The sequence below is a fragment of the Orcinus orca genome, chromosome 3, assembly GCF_937001465.1.
Source record: "Orcinus orca chromosome 3, mOrcOrc1.1, whole genome shotgun sequence".
Lineage (NCBI taxonomy): Eukaryota > Metazoa > Chordata > Mammalia > Artiodactyla > Delphinidae > Orcinus > Orcinus orca.
In genome coordinates this window covers 60,029,157-60,042,230 of record NC_064561.1, presented here as the reverse complement: position 1 = coordinate 60,042,230, position 13,074 = coordinate 60,029,157, and the positions used below count along the sequence as shown (strand labels likewise).

The 13,074-nt window shown below is 40.6% G+C and overlaps 1 protein-coding gene and 1 long non-coding RNA gene across 6 annotated transcripts in view; one reads left to right on the top strand and one right to left on the bottom strand.

Annotated features, from left to right (window-relative positions):
* ABLIM3 (actin binding LIM protein family member 3) overlaps positions 1 to 13,074 on the top strand; it is a 176,385-nt gene that overhangs the window by 79,622 nt on the left and 83,689 nt on the right. The window lies entirely within an intron of this gene.
* The window catches only part of LOC125964012 (uncharacterized), a 197,104-nt gene that overhangs the window by 183,403 nt on the left and 627 nt on the right, over positions 1 to 13,074 (bottom strand). The window lies entirely within an intron of this gene.

The following is a 13,074-nucleotide window of genomic DNA, read 5'->3' as shown; positions in this document are numbered from 1 at the left end:
AATTTGTATTCCTTTTATTTCTTTTTCTTCTCTGATTGCTGTGGCTAGGGCTTCCAAAACTATGTTGAATAGGAGTGGTGAGAGTGGACATCCTTGCCTTGTTCCTGATCTTAGTGGAAATGCTTTCAGTTTTTCATCACTGAGTATGATGTTTGCTGTGGGTTTGTCATATATGGTCTTTATTATGTTGCAGTAGGTTCCCTCTATGCCCATTTTCTAGAGAGTTTCTATCATAAATGGGTGTTGAATTTTGTCAAAAGCTTTTTCTGCATCTATTGAGATGATCATATGGGTTTTTGTTGTTGTTGTTGTTTTGTTTGTTTGTTTTTTTGTGGTACGCGGGCCTCTCACTGTTGTGGCCTCTCCCATTGCAGAGCGCAGGCTCCGGACACGCAGGCTCAACGGCCATGGCTCACGGGCCTAGCCGCTCCGCGGCATGTGGGATCTTCCCGGACACGAACCTGTGTCCGCTGCATCGGCAGGCGGACTCTCTACCACTGTGCCACCAGGGAAGCCTGATCATATGGCTTTTATTCCTTAATTTGTTAATATGGTGTATCACATTGATTGATTTGCATATGTTGCATCCCTTGGATAAATCCCACTTGATCATAGTGTATGATCCTTCTAATATATTGTTGGATTCTGTTTGCTAGTATTTTTTGAGGATTTTTGCATCGATATTCATCAGTGATATTGGTCCATAATTTTCTTTTTTTGTGATATCTTTGTCTGGTTTTGGTATCAGGGTGACAGTGGCTTTGTAGAATGTATTTGGTAGTGTTTCTCCTTCTGCAGTTTTTTGGAAGAATTTGAGAAGAATTGTTGTCAGATCTTCCGTAAATGTTTGATAGAATTTGCCTGTGAAGCCATCTGGTCCTGGACTTCTGTTTGTTGGAAGATTTTTAATTACAGGTGCAATTTCTTTAATTGGGATAGGGCTGTTTATATTTTCTAGTTCTTCCAGGTTCAGTCTTGGAAAATTGTACCTTTCCAAGAATTTGTCCATTTCTTTGTGGTTGTCCATTTTATTAGCATATAGTTGTTTGTAGTAGTCTCTTATAATCCTTTGTATTTCTGCAATGTCAGTTGTGCTTTCACCTTTTTCATTTCTAATTTTATTGATTTGCATCCTCTCCCTTTTTTTCTTGATGAAGCTGGCTAACGGTTTATCAATTTTGTTTATCTTCTTAAAGAACCAGCTTTTAGTTTTACTGATCTTTGCTATTGTTTTCTTCATTTCTATTTCATTTATTTCTGCTCTGATCTTTATGATTTCTTTCCTTCTACTGACTTTGGGTTTTCTTCGTTCTTCTTTCTCTAGTTGCTTTAGATGTAGGGTTAGATTGTTTATTTGAGATTTTCCTTGTTTCTTGAGGTGAGATTGAATTGCTACAAACTTCCCTCTTGGAACTACTTTTACTGCATCCCGTAGGTTTTGGGTCATCATGTTTTTGTTGTCATTTGTTTCTAGGTATTTTTTAATTTCTTCTTTGATTTCTTCAGTGATCTCTTGGTTATTTAGTAGTGCACTGTTTAGCCACCATGTATTTGTGTTTTTTTACAGTCTTTTTCCTGTAATTAATTTCCAGTATCTTAGCATTGTGGTCAGAAAAGATGCTTGATATGATTTCAATTTTCTTAAATTTTCCAAGGCTTGATTTGTAACCCAAGATGTCATCTATCCTGGAGAATGTTCTGTGTGCACCTCCTAGGAAGAAAGTGTATTCTGCCACTTTCAGGTGGAATGTTGTATAAATATCAATTAAATCTATCTGGTCTGTTGTGTCAATTAAAGCTTGTGTTTCCTTATTTATTTTCTGTTTGGATGATCTGTCCATTGGTGTAAGTGGGCTGCTAAATCCCCTACTATTATTGTGTTACTGTCGATTTCTCCTTTCATGGTTGTTAGCATTTGCCTTATGTATTGAGGTGCTCCTATGTTGGGTGCATAAACATTTATAGTTGTTACATCTTCTTCTTGGATTGATCCCTTTATCGTTATGTAGTGTCCATCCTTATCTCTTGTAACAGTCTTCATTTTAAAGTCTGTTTTATCTTATACGAGTACTGCTGCTCCAGCTTTCTTTTGATTTCCATTTGCATGGAGTATCTTTTTCCATCCCTTCAGTTTCAGTCTGTAGGTGTCCCTAGGTCTGAAGTGGGTCTCTTGTAGACAGCATATATATATATATATATGGGTCTTGTTTTTGTATCCATTCAGCCAGTCTGTGTCTTTTGGTTGGGGCATTTAATCCATTTTCATTCAAGGTTATTATTGATATGTATTTTCTTAATTGTTTTGGGTTTGTTTTTGTGGGTCTTTTTGTTCTCTTGGGTTTCCTGCCTAAAGAAGTTTCTTTAGCATTTGTTGTAAAGATGGTTTGGTGGTGCTCAATTCTCTTAGCTTTTGCTTGTCTGAAAAGCTTTTGATTTCTCCGTCAAATCTGAATGAGGTCCTTGCTGGGTAGAGTAATCTTGATTGTAGGTTTTTCTCTTTCATCACTTGAAGCATATCCTGCCATTCCCTTCTGGCTTCTAGATCTTTGATAAACATTTCTTGTATTTTCTCTATCCGTGCCTCCATTCTATTTCTGAGATTCTGGATCATATTTATTATCATTACTGTGAATTCTTTTTCAGGTACATTGCCTATTTCCTCTTCATTTATTTGGTCTTATAGGTTTTTACCTTGCTCCTTCATCTGTGACGTATTTTTTTGCCGTCTCATTTTTTTTTTTTTTTTTTGAGTGGGATTGTATTCCTGTCTTACTGGTTGTTTGGCCTGAGGCTTCCAACACTGGAGTTTGTAGGCTGTTTGCTAGAGCTGGGTCTTGGTGCTGAGATGAGGACCTCCATGAGACCTCACTCTGGTGAATATTCCCTGGGGTCTGAGGTTGTCTGTTAGTCCAGTGGTTTGGACTTGGAGCTCCCACTGCAGGAGCTTCGGCCTGACCCCTGGCAAGTGAACCAAGATCCAGCAAGCCGTGTGGGGTGGCAAAAAAAAAAAAAGGACAATAACAAAGTAAAAAATAAAATCAGACTAGGAAACTAACAGGTATGTTAGAAAGAATATAAAAATAAAAATATAGATGAATCAATAACCAGAAGGTACAACAGTATGACAGTAGTAAAAAAGAGGAGGAAGGAAAAGAAAAAGAAAAAAAAAAATGGGGGAAAAGGCCTTGGCTGTGGAGGGTGGGACCTAAGCAAGGGTAGGGTTTGGGCAGTGGGTGGGGCCTATGCTTAGGACCCACAGGGCTGGAAAAGGCCCTGGGGGGTGTGGGGGTGTGGGGCTTAGGCTAAACGGAACAGAAGGGGCCCAGGCGTGCCTTGTGCCTCTGGTCTCAGAGGGCGGGGGACCCCACCTGGGAGCCCAGCAGGCTTCCTGGACCTGAGTGGGCGGAGCAAATGCCCTCTGCTCCTCTCCCGCCCCTCCAGTCCTGGAAGGCCCCTCCTGCCTGCCTCTCCTGTTCTCCCCTGGCCTCTGTCCTATGCTCCCAGTACCAACGTGGCCCAGAGGGGGCCTCTGAGGGCAATGGACCAGGCCCAAGAGCTGGGCAGACTTCCCCTGCCCAATGGGCAGGGGAAACGCTGGGCATGTTCCCCCCTTATCTGAGCTCCTGTGGGTCCCTCCAGGCGTGGGAACCCCTCCCCTATCTCAGCCACCCCTCAGGGGCACTGGTCCTGTCTGGCCTCCACTTCTTCTCTCCTCTCAGTCCCCCCACGTCCTACTGGTTTGCTTGGGAATTCCTCCCATCTCCTTGGGTATCGAGTTCCCCCACCAGCATCCGGCAGGCACCCTAATTGTGGGGAGATGCGAGCTCCCCATCTTCCCACACCGTCATCTTGACTCTGCCCCCATTACAGAATACTGACTGAAGTTTCCTATGCTTTACAGTGGGTCCTTGTTGGTTTTCTATTTTAAATACAGTGGTGTGTATATATGCCAATCACAAACTCCCAATTTATCACTCCCTCCCAACCTTTCCCCTTTGGTAACCATAAGTTTGTTTTCTAAGGCTGTGAGTCTGTTTCTGTTTTGTAAATAATTTCATTTGTATCATTTTTTTTTTAAAGATTTCGCATGTAACCTATGTCATGTGATATTTGTCTTTCTCTGTCCATCTATGTTGCTGCAAATGGCATTATTTCATGCTTTTTTAATGGCAGGGTAATATTCGATTGTATATATGTACCACATCTTCTTTATCCATTTGTCTATTGATGGACATTTAGGTTGCTTCGTCTTGCCTATTGTAAACAGCACTGCAGTGAACAGTGGGGTGCATGTATCCTTTTGAACCATGGGTTTCTCCAAATATATGCCCGGAAGTGGGATTGCTGGATAATTTGGTAGCTTTATTGTTAGTTTTTTAAGGAACCTCCATACTGTTCTCCATAGTGGTTGTACCAATTTACATTCCCACCAACAGTGTACAAGGGTTTCCTTTTCTCCACACCCTCTCCAGCATTTATTGTTTGTAGATTTATTTATTTAATTTTTTTGTGGTACGCGGGCCTCTCACTGTTGTGGCCTCTCCCAATGCGGAGCACAGGCTCCAGACACGCAGGCTCAATGACCATGGCTCACGGGCCTAGCCGCTCCGTGGCATGTGGGATCTTCCCAGACCGGGGCACGAACCCGTGTCCCCTGCATTAGCAGGTGGACTCTCAACCACTGCGCCACCAGGGAAGCCCTGTTTGTAGACTTTTTGATGATGGCCATTCTGACTGGTGTGAGGTGCCACCTCATTACAGTTTTGATTTGCATTTCTCTAATAATTAGCAATGTTGAGCATCTTTTCATGTTGACCATCTGTATGTCTTCTTTGGAGAAATTTCTGTTTAGGTCTTCTGCCCATTTTTTGATTGGATTGTTTTTTTGATATTGAACTGCATAAAACGTTTGTATTTTGGAGATTAATCCCTTGTCGGTCACATTGTTTGCAAATATTTTGTCTCATTCTGTGGGTTATCTTTGCATTTTGTTTATTGTTTCCTTTGCTGTGCAAAAGCTTTTGAGTTTAATTAGATCCCATTTGTTTATATTTGTTTCTATTTCATTACTCTAGGAGATGGATCAAAAAAGATATTGCTGTGATGTGTCAAAGATTTCTGCCTATGTTTTCCTCTAAGAGTTTTATAGTATCTGGTCTCACATTTAGGTCTTTAATCCATTTTAAGTTTAGTTTGTGTATGGTATTAAAGAATGTTCTAATTTAATTCTTTTTTTAAAGCTTTTTTTTGTATTTATTTGGGTGCGTTGGGTCTTAGTTGCAGCATGGGGGACCTTCATTGCAGCATGCGGGATCCTTAGTTGCAGCATGCAGGATCTTTTAGTTATGGCATGCAGGATCTTTCAGTTGCACCATGTGGAATCTTTAGTTGTGGCATGCGAACACTTAGTTGTGGCATGTGGGATCTAGTTTCCTGACCAGGGGTTGAACCTGGGCCCGCTGCATTGGGAGTGCAGAGTCTTACCCACTGGACCACAAAGGAAGTCCCTAATTTCATTCTTATACATGTAGCTGTCCGGTTTTTCCAGCACCACTTATTGAAGAGACTGTCTTTTCCCCATTGTATATTTTGCTTCCTTTGCTAGATTAATTGACCATAAGTGCATGGGTTTATTTCTGGGCTTTCTATCCTGTTCCATTGTTTTTGTTTTTGTGCCAGTACCATACTGTTTTGATGACTTTAGCTTTGCAGTATAGTCTGAAGTCAGGGAGCCTGATTCCTCAAGTTCTGCTTTTCTTTCTCAGGATTGCTTAGGCTATTCTGGGTCTTTCGTGTTTCCACACACATTTTTAAAGTTTTTGCTCTAGTTCTGTGAAAAATGCCATTGGTAATTTGATAGGGATTGCATTGAATCTGTAGATTGCCTTGGGTAGTATAATCATTTTGACAGTATTGATTCTTTCAATCGAAGAACATGGTATATCTTTCTGTCTGTTTGTGTCATCTTCAGTTTCTTCCATCAGCATCTTACAGTTTTCAGAGTACAGATCTTTTGCCTCCTAAGGTAGGTCTATTCCTGGGTATTTTATTCTCTTTGATGCTATGGTAAATGCGAGTGCTTCCTTAATTTCTCTTTCTGATCTTTCATTGTTAGTGTATAGAAATGCAAGAGATTTCTGTGTATTAATTTTGTATCCCACAACTTTACCAAATTCATTGGTGAGCTCTAGTAGTTTTCTGGTAGCATCTTTAGGGTTTTCTAGTCATAGTATCGTGTCATCTGCAAACAGTGACAGTTTTACTTCTTCTTTTCCAATTTGGATTCCTTTTATTTCTTTTTCTTCTCTGATTGCCATGGTTAGGACTTCCAAAACTCTGTTGAATAAAAGTGGTGAGAGTGGACATCCTTGCCTTGTTCCTGATTTTACAGGGAATGCTTTTAGCTTTTCACCATTGAGAATGATGTTAGCTATGGGTTTGTCACATATGGCCTTTATTATGTTGAGGAAAGTTCCCTCTATGCCCACTTTCTGGTGGGTTTTATCATAAATTGGTGTTGAATTTTGTCATAAGCTTTTTCTGCATCTGTTGAGATGATCGTATGGTTTTTATCCTTCCGTTTCTTAATGTGGTTTATCACACTGATTGATTTGCGAATATTGAAGAATCCTTGCTTCCCTGAAATAAATTCCAGTTGATCTAGGTGTATGATCCTTTTTAATGGTGTATGATACTTTTAATGTATTGTTGATTCAGTTTGCTAGTGTTTTGTTGAGGATTTTTGCATCTATGTTCATCTGTGATATTGGCCTGTAATTTTCTTTTTTTGTGATATCTTTCTCTGGTTTTGCTATCAGGGTGGGAATGTTCCTTCCTCTGCAAATTTTTGGAAGAGTTTCAGAAGGATTGGTGTTAACTCTTCTCTAAATGTTTGATGGAATGCACCTGTGAAGTCATCTGGTCCTGGGCTTTTGTTTGTTGGAAGTTTTTTAATCACTGTTTCAGTTTCAGTACTTGTGATTGGTCTGTTCATATTTTGTTTCTTCCTGGTTCAGTCTTGGAAGGTTTTACCTTTCTAAGAATTTGTCCATTTCTTCTAGGTTGTCCATTTTATTGGAATATGGTTGTTTCTAGTAGTCTCTTACAATCCTTTGTATTTCTGTGATATCAGTTGTAATGTCCCCCATTTCATTTGTAACTTTGTGAATTTGAGCCCTCTCCCTTTTTTTCTTGATGAGTCTGGCTAAAGGTTTATCAATTTAGTTTATCTTTTCAAAGAAACAACTTTTAGCTTCATTGATCTTTTACTTTGTTTTCTTCATCTCTATTTCATTTATTTCTGCTCTGATCTTTATGACTTCTTTCCTTCTGCTAACTTTGGGTTTTGTTTGTTCTTCTTTCCCTAGTTACTTTAGGTGTGAGGTTAGGTTGTTTCTTTGAGATTTTTCTTATTTCCTTAGGTAAGATTGTATTGCTATAGACTTCCCTCTTAGAACTGCTTTTGCTGCATCCTGTAGGTTTTGGACCATTGTGTTTTTGTTTTCATTTGTTCCTAGGTATTTTGTGATTTCCTCTTTGATTTCTTCAGTGATCCATTGAGTATTTAGTAACATATTGTTTAGCCTCCATGTGTTTGTGTTTTTTACAGGATTTTTTCCTGTAATTGATTTCTAGTCTCATTGTGTTGTAGTCAGAAAAGATGCTTGATATGATTTCAGTTTTCTTAAATTTACTGAGGCTTGATTTCTGGCCCAGGATATGATCTATCCTGGAGAATGTTCCATGTGCACTTGAGAAGAAAATGTATTCTATTGCTTTTGGATGGAATGTTCTATAAATATAAATTAAGTCCATCTGATCTAATTTGTCATTTAAGCCCTGTGTTTCCTTATTGATCTTCTGTCTGGATGATCTGTCCATTGATGTAACTGGATTGTTAAATTCTCCCACTATCATTGTGTTACATTCTCCCACTATCATTGTGTTACTGTGGATTTCTCCTTTTACGGCTGCTAGCATTTGCCTTATATATTGAGGTGCTCCTATATTGGATACATATATATTTACAATTGTTATATCTTCTTCTCGGATTGATCCCTTGATCATTATGTAGTGTCCTTCTTTGTCTCTTATAACAGCCTATTTTAAAGTCTATGTTGTCTGATATGAGTATTGCTACTTCAGCTTTCTTTTGATTTCTATTTGCATGGCATACCTTTTTCCATCCCCTCACTTTCAGTCTGTATGTGTCCCTAAATCTGAAGTGGGTCTCCTATAGACGGCATATAAACGGATCTTGTTTTTGTATCCATTCAGCCAGTCTGTGTCTCTTGGTTGGAACATTTAATCCATTTACATTTAAGGTAATTATCAATATCTATGTTCTTATTGCCATTTTGTTAATTGTTTTGGATTTGTTTTTGCAGGTCTTTTTTCTCCCCTTCCTCATTTGTTATCTTCTCTTATGATTTGATGACTAATTTTAGTGCTGTGTTTGGATTCCTTTTCCTTTTTCTGTGTGTATCTACTGTAGATTTTCGGTTTGTAGTTACCTTGAGGTTTTGATATAGCAGTCTATACATATACAAGATTGTTTTCAGTTAATGGTCTTTTAATTTCAAATGTATTTCCAATATCCTGCATTTGTACTCTCCTCACAATTGCCGGTTTTGATATCATATTTGCGTAGATGATTTCCTACCTTTACTGTATGTTTGCCTTTACCAGTGAGCTTTTCCATTCATAATTTTCTTATTTCTATGTGTGGCCTTTTCTTTTCCACGTAGAGAAGTTCCTTTACCATTTGTTGTAAAGCTGGTTTGGTGGTGCTGAATTCTTTTAGCTTTTGCTTGTCTGTAAAGCTTTTGATTTCTCTGTTGAAGCTGAACAAGAGCCTTGCTGGGTAGAGTATTCTTGGTTATAGGTTTTTCCCTTTCATCATTTTAAGTATATCATGCCACTCCCTCTGACCTGCAGAGTTTCTGCTGAAAAATCAGCTGATAACCTTATGGATATTCCCTTGTATGTTATTTGTTGCTTTCCCCTTGTGGCTTTTAATATTTTCTTTCTGTCTTTATTTTTTGTCAATTTGATTACTATGTGTCTTGGTGTGTTCCTCCTTGGATTATCCTGCCTGGGAGTCTCTGCATTTCCTGGACTTGGGTGACTGTTTCCTTTCCCATGCTAGGGAAGTTTTTGGCTGTTATCTCTTCAAATATTTTCTCAGGTCCTTTCTCTCTCTCTCTCTCCTCCTCCTTCTGGGACCCCTATAATGCAAATGTTGGTGTATTTAATGTTGTCCCAGAGGTCTCTTAGACTGTCCTCATTTCTTTTCATTCTTTTTTCTTTGTTCTGTTCCATGGCAGTGATTTCCACCATGCTGTCTTTCAGTTCACTTATTCATTCTTCTGCCTCATTTATTCTGCTATTGATTCCTTCTAGTGTATTTTTCATTTCAGTTATTGAATTGTTCATCTCTGTTTGTTCTTTAGATCTTCTAGCTCTTTGTTAAACATTTTTTGTATCTTCTCAGTCTGTGCTTCCATTCTTTTTCCAAGATCTTGGATCATCTTTACCATCATTACTCTGAATTCTTTTTCGGGTATATTGCCTATCTCCACTTCATTTAGTTGTTCTTCTGTGATTTCATCTTGTTCCTTCATCTGGGACATATTTCTGTGCCATCTCATTTTGTCTAGCTTTCTGTGATTGTGGTTTCTGTTCCGCAGGCTGCAGGGTTATAATTCTTGCTTCTGCTATCTTCCCCCTGGTGGATAAGACTGGTCCAAGAGGCTTGTGCAGGCTTCCTGGTGGGAGGGACTGGTGCCTGCCCACTGGTGGGTGGGGCTGTGTCTTGTCCCTCTGGGTGGCAGGGCTGTGTTAAGACATGTGATTAGTGGGAAGCTGTGGGCTCAGGAGGACTTTAGGCAGCCTGTCTACTGATGGGTGGGGCTGTTTTCCAGCCCTGTTTGTTGTTTAGCCTGAGGTGTCCCAGCACTGGAGCCTAAAGGCTGTTGGGTGGTCTTGGTGAGAAAATGGTGGCGTCTAGGAGGGCTCACGCCAATGAGTACTCCCCAGAACTACTGCCACCAGTGTCTCTGTCCCTGAAGTGAGCCACAGCCAACCCCCTGCCTCCACAGGAGACCCTCCAATACTGGCAAGTAGTTTTGGCCCAGGATCCTATGAGGTCACTGCTTTTTCCCCTGGGTTCTGGTGTGCATGAGCCCTTGTGTGCATCCTCCAAGAGTGGAGTTTTCTGTTTCCCCCAGTCCTGTGGAATTCCTGTGATCAAACTCCACTGGTCTTCAAAGCCAGATGCTCTGAGGGCTCCTCCTCCCGATGCCAGACCCCCAGGCTGGGGAGCCTGATGTGGGGCTCAGAACTTTCTCTCCTGTGGGAGAACCTCTTTGATATAATTATATTCCAAGTTGTGGGTCACCCACCCAGCAGGTATGGAATTTGATTTTATTGCAATTTCACCCCTCCTACCATCTCAAAGTGGCTCCTTCTTTGTCTTTGGATGTACAATATCTTTTTTGGTAGGTTCCAGTGTTTTTGTTGTTGTTATTGTTGATAGTTGTTCAGCAGTTAGTTATGATTTTGTTTTTTGTGAGAGAAGGTGAGTTCATATCCTTCTACTCCGCCATCTTGGCAAAACTTCATGTGGTTTGTATTGTATACTGAGGATTGGCATACCCCTTTAGTGCAAGTTGACCTGCAAGAGTATCTTGGCGGGAGACCATTTTTACATCCCCAGAAATTGAAACAGGGCAAAGAGTAATGAGAATAAAATTGTTATAAGGAGATTTGAGCCATGACTCTACAGTTATAGTCTTAAGAGGTTGTATTTGTTATGTTTTACTTTAGGCCAAAATTTAATAGTTTAAAACAATGTTTTATTTAGTTCATGATTCTCTGGGTTGGCTGGGCACTTCTTCCAATCTGACCTGGCTCTGCTTATCTCTCCTCACCTCATCATGATGTTATGGTGGGTCAGCTGGCAGTGGTTGGCAGGCAGTTGACCTGAGTGCCTCCATTTGGTTTCTCATCCTCCAGCATACTGGCTTGGACTCATTTCCATGGTGGTCTCAGAGTTCCAAATTCAACAAGAGAGCAGACTTCAGTAAACAAGATCTTTTCAAGCCTCAGCTTGTGTTATACTTGTTAATGTCCCATTGGCCAAAACAAGTCAAATGGCCAACCCAGATTCAAGATCATGGAGAAATAAACCTTGCCTTTTGTGTGAGGACCTGCAGAATCAGTTTTCAATGGTGTGAATACAGAGAAGGGAAGAATTTGGCCATTTTGACAGTCTACCATAGGGAGATCATAGAAATTCTTTTAATGGAGATTTTGAAAACAAAAGAGACTATTATTTTCCTGAATATTTTCAATGTCAACTTGCTTAGAGTGTATTTTTGTTTCCAGCAGTGGCCAGTATAGGGATTAGGGACGCAAATTCCTAATATAGGGACACAAATCCTTGAATCTAGGAAACTTAATGAATCCCAGTAGAAAAATATAAAATAAATCTACCTACACACATCATGGTGAAACTGCAGATCACCAAAAACAACCCAAAAAACCCTTAAAAGTAGCCAGAGATAAGAGATAGATCATCTGCATATGAGTGGTAAATAAGCTGACAGCTGAAGTTTTAGTCACAACAAGGAAATCTGAAAACAGTGGAATAATACCCTTATGTACTGAAAGAACTAACTGTAAATTTAGGATTATGTATTCAGCAAAACTATCTTTCAAGAACAAAGGCAAACCCACAGCTTAAATCATACTTAATGCTGCAAGACTGCGTCCCTTGTGAGATCAAAAATAAGAAAAGAATGTCTGCTCTTACTGCTTCTATTTAACATTATACTGCAGGTTCATTCTAGGTCAGTTAGGCAAGAAAATGAAATAGAAGTCACCCAGATTGAAAAAGAAGTAAGACTGTCTCTATTTGCACATGACATGATCTTGTATATAACAAATCTTAAGGAATGTGCTAAAAAAGCCTATTAGAACTAGCAAATAAGTTCATCAGATTTCAAGGTACAAGATCAATATACCAAAATCAATTGTATTTCTATACACTTGCAATGAACAATCTGAAAATAAAATTGAGAAAACAGTTCCATTTACAATAGCATCAAAAATAAAATGCATATGAATTTAACAAGAGATTTTCGGCCCTGAACCAAGACGGCGGAGTAGAAGGACGTGCTCTCACTCCCTCTTGCGAGGACACCAGAATCACAACTAGCTGCTGGACAATCATCGACAGGAGGACACTGGAACTCACCAAAAAAGATAACCCCACATCCAAAGACAAAGAGGCAGCCACAATGAGACGGTGGGGGGGGGGCGCAATCACAGTAAAATCAAATCCCATAACTGCTGGGTGGGTGACTCACAGACTGGAGAACACTTATACCACAGAAGTCCACCCACTGGAGTGAAGGTTCTGAGCCCCACGTCAGCCTTCCCAACCTGGGGGTCCAGCAACGGGAGGAGGAATTCCTAGAAAATCAGACTTTGAAGGCTAGTGGGATTTGATTGCAGGACTTCGACAGGACTGGGGGAAACAGAGACTCCACTCTTGGAGGGCACACACAAATTAGTGTGCATATTGGGACCCAGGGGAAGGAGCAGTGACCCCAGGGGAGACTGAACCAGACCTACCTGCTAGTGTTGGAGGGTCTCCTGCAGAGGCAGGGGGTGGCTGTGTCTCACCGTGGGAACAAGAACACTGGCAGCAGAAGTTCCGGGAAGTACTCCTTGGTGTGAGCCCTCCCAGAGTCTGCCATTAGCCCCACCAAAGAGCCCAGGTAGGCTCCAGTGTTGGGTTCCCCTGGGCCAAACAACCAACAGGGAGGGAACCCAGACCCACCCATGAGCAGTCAAGTGGATTAAACTTTTACTGAGCTCTGCCAACCAAGGCAACAGTCAGCTCTACCCACCACCAGTCCCTCCCATCAGGAAACTTGCACAAGCCTCTTAGATAGCCACGTCGACCAGAGGGCACACAACAGAAGCAAGAGGAACTACAGTCCTGCAGCCTGTGGAATAAAAACCACATTCACAGAAAGATAGACAAGATGAAAAGGCAGAGGACTA